Genomic DNA, 18,147 nt, shown 5'->3' on the forward strand with positions numbered 1-18,147 from the left:
GTAGCCACTGGAATACCACCCCCCGCTGTACTCCACTCCACCCCCGGCTGTATGAAATGTACTCCACTGTTGCAACTTCATCCTTGGTACCCATCCATCCATCCATCAATCCATCCATCCATCCATCCATCCATCCATCCATCCATCCATCCATTTTCTATACCCTTTTTTTGTCCTTTGCAAGGTCACAGGGGTCTACTGGAGCCTACACCTGGACAGGTCGCCAGTCCATCGTATGGCCGTACCCATATATACATTTTTCATATTTATATATATTTCTTATGTATGTATTTTTTCTTTTATTCTCTACTTTATTTGTATATTATTGTCTATTAAAATAATGCAACTTCAGATTGCTACTTAAATGTTGTTGTATAGTCAACTGTGCAGTAACAATAAAAGGCTTTGAACTTTGAACTTTGAACTTTGAACTAACAGACACTATATGAATAAAATTGAAGTGAAAATTGAACATAAGGCTTAAGATGTTTCAAGAACCTGTGCACACGTGGTCTGAAGATTATATCAGGGCCATACATTTTCACTCCTCCTTTGACTTTCCTCTCAGAATGTTAATGGGCTGCAGTCTTCAGGCTCTGAACATGTCTGAAAATAACTCCACTGCATGTTTTGTCATAGTACATAGCTGACTATTGTGTTTGTATTTTTCCCTTTTTTGGTCTCTCTCTAAATAATAGAAGCTTCTGATTTATATTCTGTACACACCCTGGTGGTAAATGGTGAGTTATAAGCCGACACAGAGGGCTGTACACACTTGAGTGCTTCATTGTTGAGCGCTTGATTGAAATTGCTCAGTGCGTCATAACAGCACACTTGGCAATTATGCACACACATTGCAATTATGAGACAATAAGGGGTTTGTAGACAACACTGGAGCTGCACGCAGAACAAAAACAAACACACCTAACTGAGAGATATAACGGCTTGAACAAGCTTAGTATTGTTTCTTAAAATAATGATAGGGTCTTGAGAAAACAGACCACCCTTTCGTTTCTAAGGTTTGATGCATCAGATAGAACAGAGGAAAAAATCATGTGGTACTAAATGACTTCAAACAGAACTTCAGGTAAACAAAACACCTCATGACATATATATACATACATATACTCAGGGCCGCCGCAAGGGGTGTGCGAACCGTGCCCCAAGGGGCCTCGCGCTATGGGCCGTTTTTTTTTTAGTTTTTTTTTCAAAACTTTTTTTTTTTCAAATTTTTTTTTCGTTTTTTCCCTTACAAATATCAACAGTCACGTTCCATTACAGACCTAAATGTGTACTAGTCTGTGCATATCAATAAATATATGTGCAATGATGCGCGTGTCTGTTGTTCAATACAACTGATCAGACCAAGCGCAGACACAAGCTGCTCTGATCCAGACGGTTGGAGTTGGAACAAACTGTCACACAATGTCGAGAGAACGAGACAGAATCAGGAAATTTCCATCAGGGGATGAAAAAAGAAAAAAAACTAAAGAAAATGTTAGAGTTTAATGCCTCTCTGAAAGGCTCGTTTGATAAATTTGTTACAAAAATCACCGATCCGACCGGGTCTCAAGCAGCCGCGGGGCCCCGCGTCGAGGCAAGCCAAATGATGATGAGGCAGCGATGGTATCCAGTATTTTGCTAATTGGAGAGTTAAAATTGCACATATAGACACCCGATCCGACCTGAAAAACCCCAAAAAATTTCGAGGGCCCCCCCCAACTATTTCGCACAGGGCCTCGCAGATCTCCCAGGCGGCTCTGGATATACTGTATATAAAACATGGTGCACTTGCGGTTATTAGATGCAGAAATATTGTGTGAAAAAAAATAACAAGCCCTTGATATTTCCATAAGGTTAAAGAGGAGGGATACAAAATTGAGCTGCTAATAAAACATCAGGTGATGCTTTGGAGGATAGCTGATTGCATCAGGGGGTCTTCTTTTTAAAGAACTCACAACAGGACATATTAGGTTTTGTTAAAGTTTAATCATACAAAGCTGCATGGCTTCTAAAACAATATGCTTTGAACGGATGAAACCTAGTTGTTTGGCTGCCATGCGCAGTGCCACATTCACCAAAAAAACAAAAACAAATGCATCATGTCTGGGAAGATCATACCCTGTTGTTTGCCATCTTTGGGTTTTCAGTATCTCTCAAATTCTGCAATGTGTGCTGAAATGAGAATTTAACGATGCTCTCCACAACTAGCAGATGTGAATGATCAGATGGGACTCTATGGAGCTGTAGGTGTGCTCTTTATTTGTGCTGTTTTTTTGTGGATAGGTTACCAAAAAAAAGTGAATGGATCAGAGTTTTTTTGTCTTCTTTCAAGTGATTTGGGAGTACAAAGTATATGCATGACTTCACAAGCTCCCGGATATGTGCCTGAACACACCTGGGACTTTTCCAGGCATTACACTACTTTAGCATGCTCAACATGATGCAGCTGCTAACATGACGAGAAACAAATGGAAACACATACCGCACACGTCCACTCATAATATAAATGAACATTTCTCTGCTGGTTTGATGACATGTTAGTTGCAGAGCACATCATGGAGTCTTATGTTTGTGCCACTTTATGTCTTTTCTATTCTCAGTACAGTTAAATGTCCTGCTGGTGCCATATTTATGAGATTTTCTTGGCTCATTCCTTTCAGCAAGGTTGGCCATCAACAACTGTAGCAGGAAATGCCTGTGGAGTGCATCAGAAGTAGACAAAAACACTCTGAGTCTGACATTTGGTTTTTATTGGATCAAATTAACTAAAAATGTAATTATTTTCAAACAGAACCTACAACACACTGATTTTGACACTGATATGGTTATGGATATTATGGAAAACTATTTTCGACTGGCTTCATGAAAGAAAACACAATATTAAATCTTAAAGTATGTCTTCAGACATTTGGATTTATCACAGCAGGAAAAGCACTTTTGTAACCATAAACATTGATGTTGTTGTGCTGGTTCAGTTATCAAAGAGTTATTAATGATTGTCAAGGACAATCCTTAATAATTAATAAAATAGATTATTTACCAAATTGAATTATCAAAATGGCTTGAGTCTCAAGGTAACTTATTCTACAGAATAATAGTGAAGGAAGGAGATCGAACACAGGCCTTTGCACCCAGCGGTTGTGGCAAATATGTGTGAAATACGCACAGACAACTTCTTTCATTCAAATCAAATCAGAATTTATTTACACAGGTGTCAAGAAGATGGTAAACTACACAAAAACCATGACTAACTAAACATAAACACAAAACTTCAGATTACACGTAAAATGGCGAAACAGCGCCACGCGAGCCTAACAAATGGCTAGATGACGTCACGTGGATCTACCATACACGTGATCTGCTGAAACCGGAAAAGATGACTGACCAGATCACGTGGTAACTGGGTTGCACGTTATTTAACTACGGGGAAGGTGTGCCCCCCCCCTTCCAGGTTACTGATGGCGTGGAGGCCTCGTGGTCTAAGCGCTAACGTGCCCGTGTGGATTAGTAAGAAGGGAAAAAGAAAGGACAGTCAATGGCCGCCGGGCGGCAGGAGAGGCCGTCGGCGCGCCACATAAGAATAAACAAACAGCGCTGCTGGTAATCATGCCGGCAGCTGTGGGAATCACTTCACAGACGCAGCAGCCGTCGGTCCGTATGAGACTGTCGGCGCGTTAAACAAACCGTAAACAAAATCAACGTTAACTGCTTTTACTAACTCTGCCCAGACACACAGCCTCACGTCTCCTGGTTGTCTCCTGGTTCTGGGTTGTCGGTGGCGTCTTGAGGGTTTCAGAGCTCTCGGTTCAGTTCAGGTCCACCGGGTGCTGACTAACGCTCCTGCTGGTAGTTCAGTCTGAGCGGCCTCCCGGTTCCCCCTCTCCTTCCTGACTCTGAAACAAAAAGGAGGACCCAGCTGGCTGGTGCTCTGCGGTTGATGCTGGGCACGCTGATCGGTCGTCCTTGCAAAAAACTCAGAGCGGGGAGAGGGAGTTAGAAAGGGAGAAATCGAGAGCACGCACAGAGCTCCGTGGTAACAGCTGACCTTACGCTCCGCAGGTGATCCTGGTCAAGAGCGGCCATTTCCTCCCAGCTCTGGAGCAAATGAAAAAGACCTGGGGCCTCATTTATAAAGCTTGCTTGCGCACAAAACAGGGCTTGAAAGATGTGCACGCCACCTTCTACGCAAAGGTTGGGATTTAAAAAAAAAAAACTAACCGAAAAATGTGTGTATCTTCACGTCAACCCTGACCCTCGCGCACGAACATCTTGAAGATATGGGGAACTGGCGACGCAGGCGGTGAGGTGGTGAAATGAAGCCAGATTCATGTCATAGGCTACTTTTAATGTCATCACATATCAGACTTATAATATAATAGCGCTGATCGTGTCCTCTTTGTTTGAAGTACAGCGTCAGTCAGGACTCTCTGGTGCTGGTGCTGCAGCCGCGGTGCAGGACACGCCGGGAACCTCCTCGTCACCCACCGCTTCCAACCGTAGAGTGACTGAGGACAGAACAAATGAGTGCCGGGCCACTCTATGGAGCCCCTAAAGGGACTCAGATTTTTTTTATATATATAATGACTTTTATGCGTGAAACCTTTACGCGCACGCTTAAGCCTAAATTATGGTTCTGCGTTAAAACGACGCAGAGCCTACGCCGGGTACGCGGCGACGCGCACCTCCGCCGTATGCCCTGCGTTGGTGTAACGCAGAACCATGAATCAGCCTTAAAGGTTTCACATGCGCATGTAAAACTCATTATATATATAAAAAAAATCCATCTCCCTTTAGGGGCTCCGTACCTCTTGGCCTCCACCTTCAAATCACACCACTTCTTTTTTTCTGCAACAGATCTGTCCGTGGCACTCGCAGCATTTAGCACAGCAACGACGTGCTGGCACTCACTCGCTTTATTTTATACTATTTATATACTATTTATACTTTTACTTTTTACCACCAATTAATGTCGTTTTCCTGGCCTCCACCTCATCCACAACATCTCTATCTCAGTCTCCGTGAAATTTAGTGGCACAGTGGCCTGGCTCGACACGTCTCATTCATCCTGACGCACAGCAGGAACAGGCTGCAGGAAGCCGCTGCGCATGCTCAGCAGGCTCATTCATATGCAAATACAATCATCACGTAGTTTGCATTGCCCATTTATGGTAGAAAGTGGGCGTGTAGAGGGCGGGGTATGAGGCGAATTCACATGTGCAACCCTCTAGCTGGACTGTGATTTATAAAGAGATCATTGCGTGCAAGTGTCCGTGCACACGGTTTTATAAATCCGGATTTTTTTGTGCGCACGCCATTTTCGGCTTTTGGGCGCACGTGCACTTTTAGTATGAATCCTACGCACTATTTTATAAATGAGGCCCCGGGAGTCAAAACCGAGCCGGAAGGAAAGAAAGAGGTTTCGGGGAGGCACTGTCTTTTATCCACCGGGGACGCGCTGACGTCATCAGCGCCCGCGCACCATCCACTGTCCTTACTGTACGCGCGCCGCTTCAGGCACGCCTTCTCTTCACACCTCCTGGACTACAAACCCGCTGGGCTTTGTAGTCTTTCCTTTATTCCCCAAACCACACATACATATTAACTTCAGATTCAGTAGTCTTCTGTGACCATTTACTGCATTATGTCTGGCTTCTGTTGTTAGCAGCAACATCCCATTTTTGATACCTCTGGTACCCTGAGCTCACGGTGCAGCAGCATGATTTATTGGCAAATACATACCAAATCAGCTTCATTCATCATGATATTGATATATATCTGTTGTTGGGCTCTGGTTGGGAATCCATCCCTCCATCCACTGATCCCTGTGCTCACAGAGGGGGAGAACATTTAATTTTACCCAGCGTTATGAACCATTTAGAAAACTCCATTCCAACTTTTTGTGCTTCTTCTGCAGTTATCTGCAGTGATCTGGTGGCAAGGCTTTATACTCAGCTGCTTCTGACGGCCAGTATCCAACCAGAGCCTTCTGAAATGTCATTAGGCAAAGCAGTGGACCTGCATCCTAACTGTCCTCTCTAACATACAGAAAGTACATATTTAAAAACTGGATTTAAACATAGATGCACAGATGTTCGAATGAACCCACTCACCATGCAGCATATGTGCTGACAGACCTACTGTATGTTAATTATCTAATGAATACTCTGTGCATCTTATGTTAGGCATCCACGCATGATTCATGCCACCTCAATAACTGAAAGCATGCAATGTGTTAAATGCCGCTACGAAGAAAGCCTTTATTGTTATTGGCTCAGGCGTGCCCTATATTGCAAGAGCTGTACAGGTCACCTCAGTTCACCGCTTGATTTATAGTCTTTTGACAGGGCTGCAGTTTACGGTTCATTTCCTCTTCATTCAAACACCTTCAAGTCCTAAAGCAACCACAGAGAAAGAGCTTCTTATACAACTTCTCGGAAATCATCAACCGTGATGTTCATCTGCAGAAGTGCAGTGATCAATGGAAACGGCCTCTTTTCATTGCTGTTTTGGGGGGATTTGCCTGTGCTGGTGAATAGAGGTAAACCCCCCGTGAAATTGATAGTTCAGAATAGAGTGTTGGCGTGCCAGACTGCTAAATACGGGGTAAAGCACTGATGTGTTCTGGCAGCGTACTAATGGAGCTGGCCAGGACAAGGTTGACCTGAAAATCAACCCATTTTACACTACAGATTCTTACCCCGAGTGCTGCATGAATCATATTTGATATAGGAATATCTGGCTCCTCTATATCCGTGATTCCCAACCCCCGGTCCCCGGACCGGTACCGGTCCGTAGAGCCGTTACTACCGGGCCGTGGAATGGCTTGTGTTCCGATCATAATTAGGGCTGCAACGATTCGCCGACGTTGTCGACAAAAAGCGATAATCAAAATTGTCACCAGACGTTTTTTTCCCAATGGAGTGAGGCATCTCACTTCACTTCACCTCATACAATCTCTGCCGAGAGCAGCGCTGCACGACAGGGTCTCAGCAGCTTTTCTTTTTTTTGCGTGTCAGCGCAGTTGCGGGTAACAAAACTTGGCACTGGGGGTTCTAGGATTTTTCTGAAACAGGGGCCATTATAGGGCCAAATGTAACCTTCAGGGGCCAACAGTATTAAGCCCCTTTCACATAGAGGGCGCAAAGCGGGACCGCCGCCGGCTTTCCGATTCATTGTGTATGTGCTGACGCAGCGCAAGAGTGGACCGCTCTGCTGGCGAGCTTGGCGGCGCGCGAGAGGCCACCTGCCACGGGCGTTTCACCTGCCTGCGTCTGAATTGAACATTTTTTAATTTCATCGCGCTGTGAGGGCATCTCGGTGCGACCAATAATAGGAGAGAAGGTGGTTGTCATCCTGCTGAGGACCCACTCCAAAACAGGCTGTCAAACTGCTCCCTGTTCAATCTGAAGTAGACCTGGTCATCATGGAGCTGTAGCTCCAACGAGCCTGGATTCCCCCAAATCTTCTCAAGTCTTCTCATGAGGATTTCATGGACCCTCCTTGCTGCTGCTGCTCGTCTCCTCCTCAGAAGAACTAAAGCCAGCATCCCCCCTGAAATAAAAACGGTCCAAATCATCCCCCCCCTGAAATAAAAACGGTCCAAATCATCCCCCCCTGAAATAAAAACGGTCAGAATCATCCCCCCCCTGAAATAAAAACGGTCCAAATCATCCCCCCCTGAAATAAAAAACGGTCAGAATCATCCCCCCCCCCCTGAAATAAAAACGGTCAGAATCATCCCCCCCCCCCCCCCCCCCGAAATAAAAACGGTCAGAATCATCCCCCCTGAAATAAAAAAAGTCCAAATCATCCCCCTGTAAAACTGCCATCCCTCCTTTCCATCCCTTATGTCATTTCATCAATGAATGTGGTTTTACTGCTATTTCAACATTTAGAGTCATCACCAGAAAAATAACACCAGAAAAATAACTTATTTGACAATTTTCACCTGTTTCAAGTCAATTTTCACTTGAAATAAGTAGGAAAATCTGCCAGTGGAACAAGATTTATCTTCTCATTACAAGCAAAAAAATCTCAGATTTTTCTACTTATTTCAAGTGAAAATCTTTGAAAAAAAATTGTTGTTTTTTATTTACTTTTTGTATGAACAGCAGCAAAGTTGAATAAAATATCTATTTTTCATTGAAGTACCCATCTTTCTCGTGTTTATTATCATTTGCCACATAATTAAAGCAACCTCATACTAAATTTAAGAAAACAATTTTTGCATTTTTTTGTCATATAATTTCATCGAAAACTTGTATAAAACGAAATGTGTTTCTTTGAGTGGCAGTCCTGTCATGGCTTGGCGGACAATAAGTTCTGGTACCCGACCAGACTGAACAGCGCCATGCACAGGTGCTGTATGCAGGTTAGGTACAGTCAGCTGCAGAGATGAGCGGACCTCAGCAAACCTCCATGAGCCGTTTCTTTACTGGTTGTTCGAGTAAAAGAAATGGTGATGAACAAGTAGAAAATCCTACCAAAAAGAAAAGCAAAAGCTTTAATCGCAAGTACGACATTATGTATATAAAATACGGATTTGTTGCAACGGGCGATTTGGAGGCGCCAAACCCACTATGTATTTTATGTGGAGAAACGCTCGCCAACGAAGCAATGAAGCCATCCAAGCTTCAAAGACACTTAAATACAAAACATCCTTCTCTCAAAGACAAACCAGTGGATTTTTTCGAAAGGAAAAAACGTGAGTTACATTTGCAGAAGCAAGTTTTAAAGGCCACAACATCAGCTAACGTCGCTGATGATAGCCTGCATTTTAAAATGCATAGTTTTTTTTCTAAAATGTTTATTAAAATTGACATAAATTGTCAACCGGTCCCTGAGCTTTTTGTTTATACTTCTGCTGGTCCTTGGCTCAAAAAAGGTTGGGAACCCCTGCTCTATATCACCTCTATATTAAAAAAAAAAAGTATTTTATATGAAAAAAAAACTTTTGAAAATGATTGAATAAAATTACCTTCAATTCATAATGACCGAAAACATTATTTATAAACTGTTGAAGGTAATTTTTTAAATTCAATATATATCAATTTTATTAAAAAACATATATTTTGAGTGTATTATTTCCTATGTCAGTCTTCAAAGGGTTGAGTCAACTCAAAAAAGGGAAGGAAGATGTGTCAGGCAATGATTTCTTGACTTTCATAGAAACTAGACCCTGTTTAGATATACATTTTTAAAGTGCCGTAAATTTACAGATTTTTTTCATTGTTGATATTTCTTTCAGAAATTCAAATTACTACAGCTGTTGCTGTTGCCTGAGTCCTAAATGTGCATGTGAGGTTAGTGATTCCAAACCCTAGTTGTAAGTCCATATGTGACATTGTGACAGAGTGACAACCAGGTGACCTCTTCCCCAGTGAGCTGGGACAGGCTCCAACACACCACTGCCACCCTGAATAAGAAGAAACAGGTCGAGATGATGGTGAATAATCTGGGTTAAGGAGGCTGACACCACCTCCACCTTTAAAACCAAACTTAAAACCTTTCTATTTAGCAAATCCTCTAGTTAGTGTTTAGTAAACCTCTATTTAGTGTAAGTAAACCTCTAGTTAGTGTTTAGTAAACCTCTAGTTAGTGTTTAGTAAACCTCTAGTTAGTGTTTGTAAACAAACCTCAAGTTAGTGTTAATAAACCTCTAGTTAGTGTTTAGTGAACCTCTAGTTAGTGTTTAGTGAACCTCTAGTTAGTGTTTAGTAAACCTCTAGTTAGTGTTTAGTAAACCTCTAGTTAGTGTTTAGTGAACCTCTTGTTAGTATTAGTAAACATCTAGTTAGTGTTTAGTGAACCTCTAGTTAGTGTTTAGTGAACCTCTAGTTAGTGTTTAGTGAACCTCTAGTTAGTGTTTAGTAAACCTCTAGTTAGTGTTTAGTAAACCTCTAGTTAGTGTTTAGTGAACCTCTAGTTAGTATTAGTAAACATCTAGTTAGTGTTTAGTAAACCTCTAGTTAGTGTTTGTAAACAAACCTCAAGTTAGTGTTAATAAACCTCTAGTTAGTGTTTAGTGAACCTCTAGTTAGTGTTTAGTAAACCTCTAGTTAGTGTTTAGTAAACCTCTAGTTAGTGTTTAGTGAACCTCTAGTTAGTATTAGTAAACCTCTAGTTAGTGTTTAGTAAACCTCTAGTTAGTGTTTAGTAAACCTCTAGTTAGTGTTTAGTGAACCTCTAGTTAGTATTAGTAAACATCTAGTTAGTGTTTAGTGAACCTCTAGTTAGTGTTTAGTGAACCTCTAGTTAGTGTTTAGTAAACCTCTAGTTAGTGTTTAGTAAACCTCTAGTTAGTGTTTAGTGAACCTCTAGTTAGTATTAGTAAACATCTAGTTAGTGTTTAGTAAACCTCTAGTTAGTGTTTGTAAACAAACCTCAAGTTAGTGTTAATAAACCTCTAGTTAGTGTTTAGTGAACCTCTAGTTAGTGTTTAGTAAACCTCTAGTTAGTGTTTAGTAAACCTCTAGTTAGTGTTTAGTGAACCTCTAGTTAGTATTAGTAAACCTCTAGTTAGTGTTTAGTGAACCTCTAGTTAGTGTTTAGTAGGGGTGTAACGATACACTAATCTCACAATACGGTACGATACACGATATTGAGGTCACGATAACGATACGATACGATATTATAGCAGTATTTTTTAACAACCTTGATAGAGGAATATATAACTGGAAAAAAATGTATTTTATTTGAAAGACACATAATACAAAACAATGCTGTGCGTTTGCCCTATTTTTACAGTTTGTAATGCTTTATAACTGTTTAAGTTTTAAAGAGAAAGCCAGGCCAACCATTTTCCACAAACTGAACTAAAAGTAAATGTCAGGTTTGCATTATGCATCTTCAGTTTCATATAATAAAAATATTTTGCCACAAACTGAATAGTTTCTCTCATGTATGATTTGAGTTTTTTCTTTTCCAGAAATTTAACAACTAAAATTGAATAAATAAATACAAGTAAATAAATACATACAATTTTACATCATAAAAAGATTTATTCCTGCTCACCTTATAAGTGTAAGAGGAGATTCATTTTTGTTAAGAAGGTTATTTTGGTAATTCAGGGTTCATTATTTTGTAAATATATTCTTTATATTCTGTAAATCAGGGACTATAATGACACTAGTCAGTATATCAGTTGTTAGTATGTTTTAGATTGGGCGGAGTGATACAGGACTAGGTGTTGTGTTGATGTTCTGAAATCCTACGCTGTTGAGCGGACATTGAAGTACACGCAAACTCACGCAGAAGTTGTCTCCGTGTTTATCCTACTCACGACCCCAAAAAGGTTTAATTTAATAAGGTAAGGCTTAACTCTACACCAGACTTACATCAGTAAAGGTTCAGAGCTCAAAACAGGACCGCAAAACGGGACTACTTTCTCCTGAGCGGAGGAAGATTTTGGTCCGCGCAGCCGCGGCCGCGGTCGGATGCGCGTTTCTAGTCAACACAATAGATTAATATTAATAACATAATATCGCGATACAGGTTGTCACCTCCACGACACGTATCGTGACGTTTTTGTATCGCGAAATTTCGTGGCACGATATATTGTTACACCCCTAGTGTTTAGTAAACCTCTAGTTAGTGTTTAGTGAACCTCTAGTTAGTGTTTAGTGAACCTCTAGTTAGTATTAGTAAACCTCTAGTTAGTGTTTAGTGAACCTCTAGTTAGTATTAGTAAACCTCTAGTTAGTGTTTAGTGAACCTCTAGTTAGTGTTAGTAAACCTCTAGTTAGTGTTAGTAAACCTCTAGTTAGTGTTAGTAAACCTCTAGTTAGTGTTTAGTGAACCTCTAGTTAGTGTTTAGTAAACCTCTAGTTAGTGTTTAGTAAACCTCTAGTTAGTGTTTGGTAAACCTTTAGTAAACCTCTAGTTAGTGTTAGTAAACCTCTAGTTAGTGTTTAGTAAACCTCTAGTTAGTGTTATTAAACCTTTAGTTAGTGTTAGTAAACCTCTAGTTAGTGTTTAGTAAACCTCTAGTTAGTGTTAGTAAACCTGTAGTTAGTATTAGTAAACCTCTAGTTAGTGTTTAGTGAACCTGTAGTTAGTGTTAGTAAACCTCTAGTTAGTGTTTAGTGAACCTGTAGTTAGTGTTAGTAAACCTCTAGTTAGTGTTTAGTAAACCTCTAGTTAGTGTTAGTAAACCTCTAGTTAGTGTTAGTAAACCTCTAGTTAGTGTTTAGTAAACCTCTAGTTAGTGTTAGTAAACCTCTAGTTAGTATTAGTAAACCTCTAGTGTGTTGGAGTCAGTAGTCATAGCTGCAGCTACAGGTAAAAACTGAAATAGTTTGTCTCAAAAATAGCTTTGGATATGCAGCTATAGGCCTACTCTGTAGGGGGACTCCAACATGATCCACTAAGCAGTGCCCCTCACCTCCTTTTCTCTCCTCGTCCTTTCTTTTCTTTCTTCTTCTTCTTCCCTCGGCCCCCTTAGCCCCCTCAGCCAGCGTTGCTCCACGACACTGTAGCAACACACAGTAACCTTTGACTGAAAAGATACCACAGCTGATCACGAGGTGGTGCTAATGCAGATTTTTTGCTGTTCGCAAACGGCCGGCAGCATAAAATGAGATGAAAAAGAAGAATGCAGCAGAAGAAGAAAGAGAAGAAGAAACACATAATCAATGGATGTTACTTGTTTGTTTTTTTTTTAAACATACGTAGCGTTTGAGGTTTAAAGAAACCCCCCCAGTGGACCTCTATATTGGTGTAATATGGCAGCAATACCTAAACCGACTCGCCGATTCATGCATCGTTTTTTTCATGTACTCTGTAACTGCATCAGATTGTGTTGGCGTTTCATGCAAATCCAGGACATTTTCATTAAGAAACTGCAACTATAGCAGTCTTCCAGAGTTATGTTCTAACGTGCAGGTTCTCCTCTCACAAACAGCAATTAAAATGGAGATGATGCCCCCAGGCCACGAGGCTTACTGCAGTACATAAATCATACATAATCTTCAACTTGACAATAACAATAGCTGTCACTTTAATGTGTAAGACAGATTCTTCAATAAGTTTAACAAGTAGACAGTGACATTACCAGTTTTCATTTGCTACAAGTTTGATTGCAATCACCCCTTGGCTTGCTGTGAGGGACCGAGCCGAAAAATCAGAGCAGCACAGAGGATTTAGAAAAATATTCTTTAACATTTATTTGCAAAAAAATCAAAAAAGGAATATAAAGGAACTTTTGGACTCATAAAAGAGGTCAACAAAATCAAACTTTAACAAAACTGAAGCACAAACCGACCCACCCTAACTGACACATGAGGGAGACATACTGTATATTGGCTGATCAGGTCATTTTGACACGAAAGGGGGAAACAAAATATCTACTTAACAAATAACAAAAAAAAAACTATACTTATCAATACAGTAGTAAACAGTAACCCATGGGGAAATTAATCTAAACAACCAAACTCCCTAAATAAAGGAAAAAACACAAAACAACCAAAATATGAAACCTAAACTTTTCCTAAACCTTCCTCTACAAATATAGCGCATACAGTAAGTCCTATTTGAACAGATTTGTAGCAGCTGGGATTCTTTTCAACAGGCCTGGCAACCGTCACTGCAGCCTCTCCAGAACTGGCAACTCAAAGAAAGATGTATTACTTGAAGAATAATGATAACCAAATCAACAAGGTGAGAAAATAAATTAGTCAACTAAATGTGTGCACCCAATCAGTTACAGTCACTATTGCCAAAACTTGTTAATAAAAAAGATTAAATATACAAAATAATTAAGTGTATACCTAAAGTATTTGTGAATTTAATGAAACCAAAAAAATGTTACCAGACTTTTTGTTTGGTCTTCGTGTGTGCACGCATATACAGCCATCAAACTTGCAGTATGAATTGATGGGATAAATGATCTTGTGAGAAGACAATAATTCTTTAAGTACGTCACTGATGTGCCTCACTGATTTACTGTCCAATCTTGTGTAAATTGCAAACACCGAATCACGTGAACTCAGGCTTTCACAAGGATGTCTAAAGGAATCAGGAGGAATGCTAACACACAAGGAAACAACTAAACATTATGGGTCTAACTGATTAATAAAGCCATTCATTCTGTACATATCATTTCTAAAAAGTGGTACAAATAGATTAACATGGAGTCTTGGAGTGAGACTTTTTCTTATTTGTATTCTTTTTCTATCCCAGTGTGCCTTGTGCAGGAACTGTTACTGGAGACTGTGGCCCACATTCACTTGGAGTCATCCACAGCCTGTCACCTCACCAAGTCGGTCTGGAGCTCAGTGGTTCTGCAGGTTGAAGGGAAGGTGGAGATAACAATGGCACCCAGCCAGTCCTCGGTCAAACCTCAAAAGGAGAGCATTGAGTCAGAAAAGGAATCTCTAGACAGCTTAGGAAACACCAGTGAATGACTGGTGTTGGGTTTTGCTGTAACAACTTGTGGATCCAAGGTGTTATTAACAATTCTGCAGCAATCTTGGCTGCTCTGAATACTGGTTCTTGCATTGAACACTAATAGGTTGCCTAAGGTGCCACTGACCTGAGTCTGGTGCGTTTTCTACCACTATGGCTTTAGTGGCGGGGAACCAGACCTGTTTTTCAAGAGATACGTTTTGTCAAGTATCTGGGTTTGGCCGATCAGGAAACCAATAGATACCAGTTGCTTTTGGATTGTTCCCTAAATTTCCCAAACTTATTTTCCCGTGTCTGGACATTTAACGACATTTAATTTTCTGCCCCTATGAAACGCAGGTGAAGACGCAAAAAAGAAAATAATTAAATTTCCATTATTAGCTTTACCAGAGCTTGTAATCACATGGCATTTGTTTCATTCGAGCACAAATGACCATTTTTACTTTTATTAAAAAAAAAACAGTTAGAAATATGCTTTCTTGGGGCACAGCTGGTTGTGCAGCTGAAGAAGGTCCTGGGTTCAATTCCCGCCGGGGACGCTGTGGGCGCTGAATGCGTATTAAGTTCCCCCATGACTTCAGCGCCCACACCCTGGGTGGGGTTGGCGAAAGGGCCTTTCTGTGTGGAGTTTGCACATTCTCCCCGTGTGCCAGCCGGGGCGCCAGATGGGGTGGGGAGGATCTGGCCGGAATAAGGTGATCCTTCCACGTGCTACGTCCGGCCAGAGAAGCTCCACCCCGTCTGGTGAAAAGAAGCGGCCTGCTCACTCCTCAAGTAAGAAGGAGACTTGAGCAGTGTAGGGCCTCCTATGGCAAGCAGGTTTAATATTTAACAGCTAGACTGGATATGTGTTGCAGATATCCGCAATTCAATTCTTCCTAGTCAAAAAGAGAATTTCAGATATCTACAATTGCATGACGTCACTTTTGCCATTCATGTGTATGGGGTTTCTAATTACAGATATCTACAATTCAGGTGCAGATATCCGCAATGTGAATTACGGATATCTGCAACTGAATTACGACTAGCTGTAATTCCAGTTTCAGATATCTACAATTTAATTCTGACTAGTCCTAATTCCAGTTCAAGATATCTTTAATTCCCCTCAATTTTAGATATCTACATCGTCCTTTTTATATATCTTAAATTAAGTTTTGACCAGTCAGAACAGTTGTAGATATCTTGAACTGGAATTATGACTAGTCAAAATGAGATTGTAGATATCTCAAACTGGAATTACGGATAGTCATAATTTAAATGTAGATATCTATAATCAAGTTATAGACATCTTGAAATGAATTTTAATTAGAGATATCTCAAAGTGGAGATATCTTTAACTTCCATTCTGTCTAGTCAAAATGTAATTACAGATATCTTGAGTTAGAGTTTTGACTAGTCAAAATGACGTTATAGATATCTTGAATGACAATTCTGACTAGTCACAATGTAATTATGACTAGTCAAAATGCAGTTCTAGACATCTGCAATGTTAATTCCGGATAGTTAAACTTAGCCATTAAATATTAAAACGGCTTGCCATAGGCCTCCCGGGGCTGGTAGAGGATGGCAATGCCTGGGACTGACTTAGGTAGGAGCACTGGGAGATAAAGAATGGGAAAAAATCGGGATAAAAATGTATTTAAAAAAAAAAAAAGAAATATGCTTTCTTGGGAAACGTGGTGCTTGAAAACTGTTAGAATGCAACACACACATGTTGGGTCTGCACTCTTATATAAATACACTGTGAAATATTTAATAAAATGACCACATCGTTCAGTGGTTGAAAGTACCATTGAAGACCAGTGTTATTGTCTATACTGACCTTTCACCCACAACATGTTTTATTTATTCACTGACATGAAAAACACAGAAGTTTAAACTGAACATATTAAACAGCAGCTGTCTAATAAAATATACAAGTGCAGTATACACACAGAAACGTTAGTCAGAAGACTTGAGTGCTGTTATGTATCTAACCGATTAACCTTACTTTTAGTGTCTTGCTAACATAACTTTAACTTTAACTTCTTCCTCTGTCAGCTTTTTATTATCGTATTGACCTTGCAAGTCTTGTCTGGAAATTTTCTTCAGCCTTATCTTTTTTCGGCTAATTCGCTTTGCCTCCTCTCGCTTTAAGTTTTCTTCTTCTGGTTTAGTTCATTTATAATGTACAGTGTCAGCTGGAAAGAACAAGATTTAAACAAAACAATAAATCTGCAGTTTGTAAAAGAAAAAACTATAAGTTAGAGGACTGGGATAGCAAACCTCTGACTATCCTACATACAGTTTCTTATCTTCTCTGAAAATAAACATATGAACTGCTGGAGCTTTTAAATATCAGTAATATCAGTCTGAAATAGGGTGCTGTGCTCAGACAATTTTCGCCCCTGCATCATTTAGCAGGAACTTGAAAAATCTTGTTCAATGTCCTATTTTTTTCCCATATATATATATATATATATATATATATATATATATATATATATATATATATATTTTATATATACATATATATATATATATATATATATATATATATATATATATATATATATATATATATATATATATATATATAGATATATATATATATATATATATATATATATAATCACCCACTAAAAGAAGAATCATTTGTTGGGACGAGGATCACACAGCCGATGATTAACACTCCACACAGCAGAATGTCTTATTTTTAGATGAGAGTGGGTCTCTGGGGAAAATGCACTTGGCAAGGGGATGGGGAAACACCATGTTCCTGTGTAGTAACAGATCAATCGTCCACAGCTGAACCTGACATCAATCACTGGGACGCCGGGGACCCGAGGTGTGGTGACTCCACTTACCCTCGTTCATGATAACAAATAAACAATGACTCGTCAGATTGTCTACTCTGTCTTCAGCATTGGCAGGGCTTTTTTTCCCAATTCTTTTGCATGCACAGCGTGACACAATCAGGGAATGTTATGAACGTTGGATGCACCAGGGATAGAATGACGCTTCACGTTTGTATTGGAGAACAGCACCATCGTGAGGTGGTTTAGCTTCACCTGCACGTTTGTTATGACCGACTCGCACAACAAATGAGGGAGATGCATGGAACCTAAGATCAACAAATTGAAGTTTATTAAAGGAATATGCAAAAATAACTACAATGGGGTGTGGAAAATCAGCATCAGTGGTTTATGGAGGTGCATGGCTGCAATGAGAAATATGAGGTGCATGTTGTCAGTGTTAAAACAAGGGAAGGCAACACAACAAAGAAAAGGTGGTGATGGCAGAGGGGGGCCAGCCACCCTGGCATTTGGGCAGCTAGCCTTAAGTCATATGGGAGCACTGGCCAGGTGCTCCAGATTACTCATCAGGTTTGACTCCGCCCATCTAAGGACCTGCAGGACAAACACACACAAATACCCATCACAGTACACAGCACAAACCATAGCAGGCCCTGGGGCCGTCACAGTTACAGTAAGCGGCCTAAAATGAAGTGTTATTCTAAAAGAAGCCTGTAAAGATGTGATGGAGCTCTGTGTTGCTTTGGTGCTCATGTCTGAAGGGGTCCTGTGCTCTGCTCTGATTGTGCTACATGATTACAATGTGGTATGCGGGTCCCAAAGAAAGGCACCGTTTTGATTTAAGTCTGGGTTTTTGTTTTTAGTCACACTAGACGCAACACAGGGGGAACTGTGCAGTGTATGCTTTGTTGAAGTTCATAAGGAGAAATCTATAATCTCTGGCCAT

The sequence above is a fragment of the Cololabis saira genome, chromosome 9 (genome assembly GCF_033807715.1).
Source record: "Cololabis saira isolate AMF1-May2022 chromosome 9, fColSai1.1, whole genome shotgun sequence".
In the NCBI taxonomy this organism is placed as follows: Eukaryota; Metazoa; Chordata; class Actinopteri; order Beloniformes; family Belonidae; genus Cololabis; species Cololabis saira.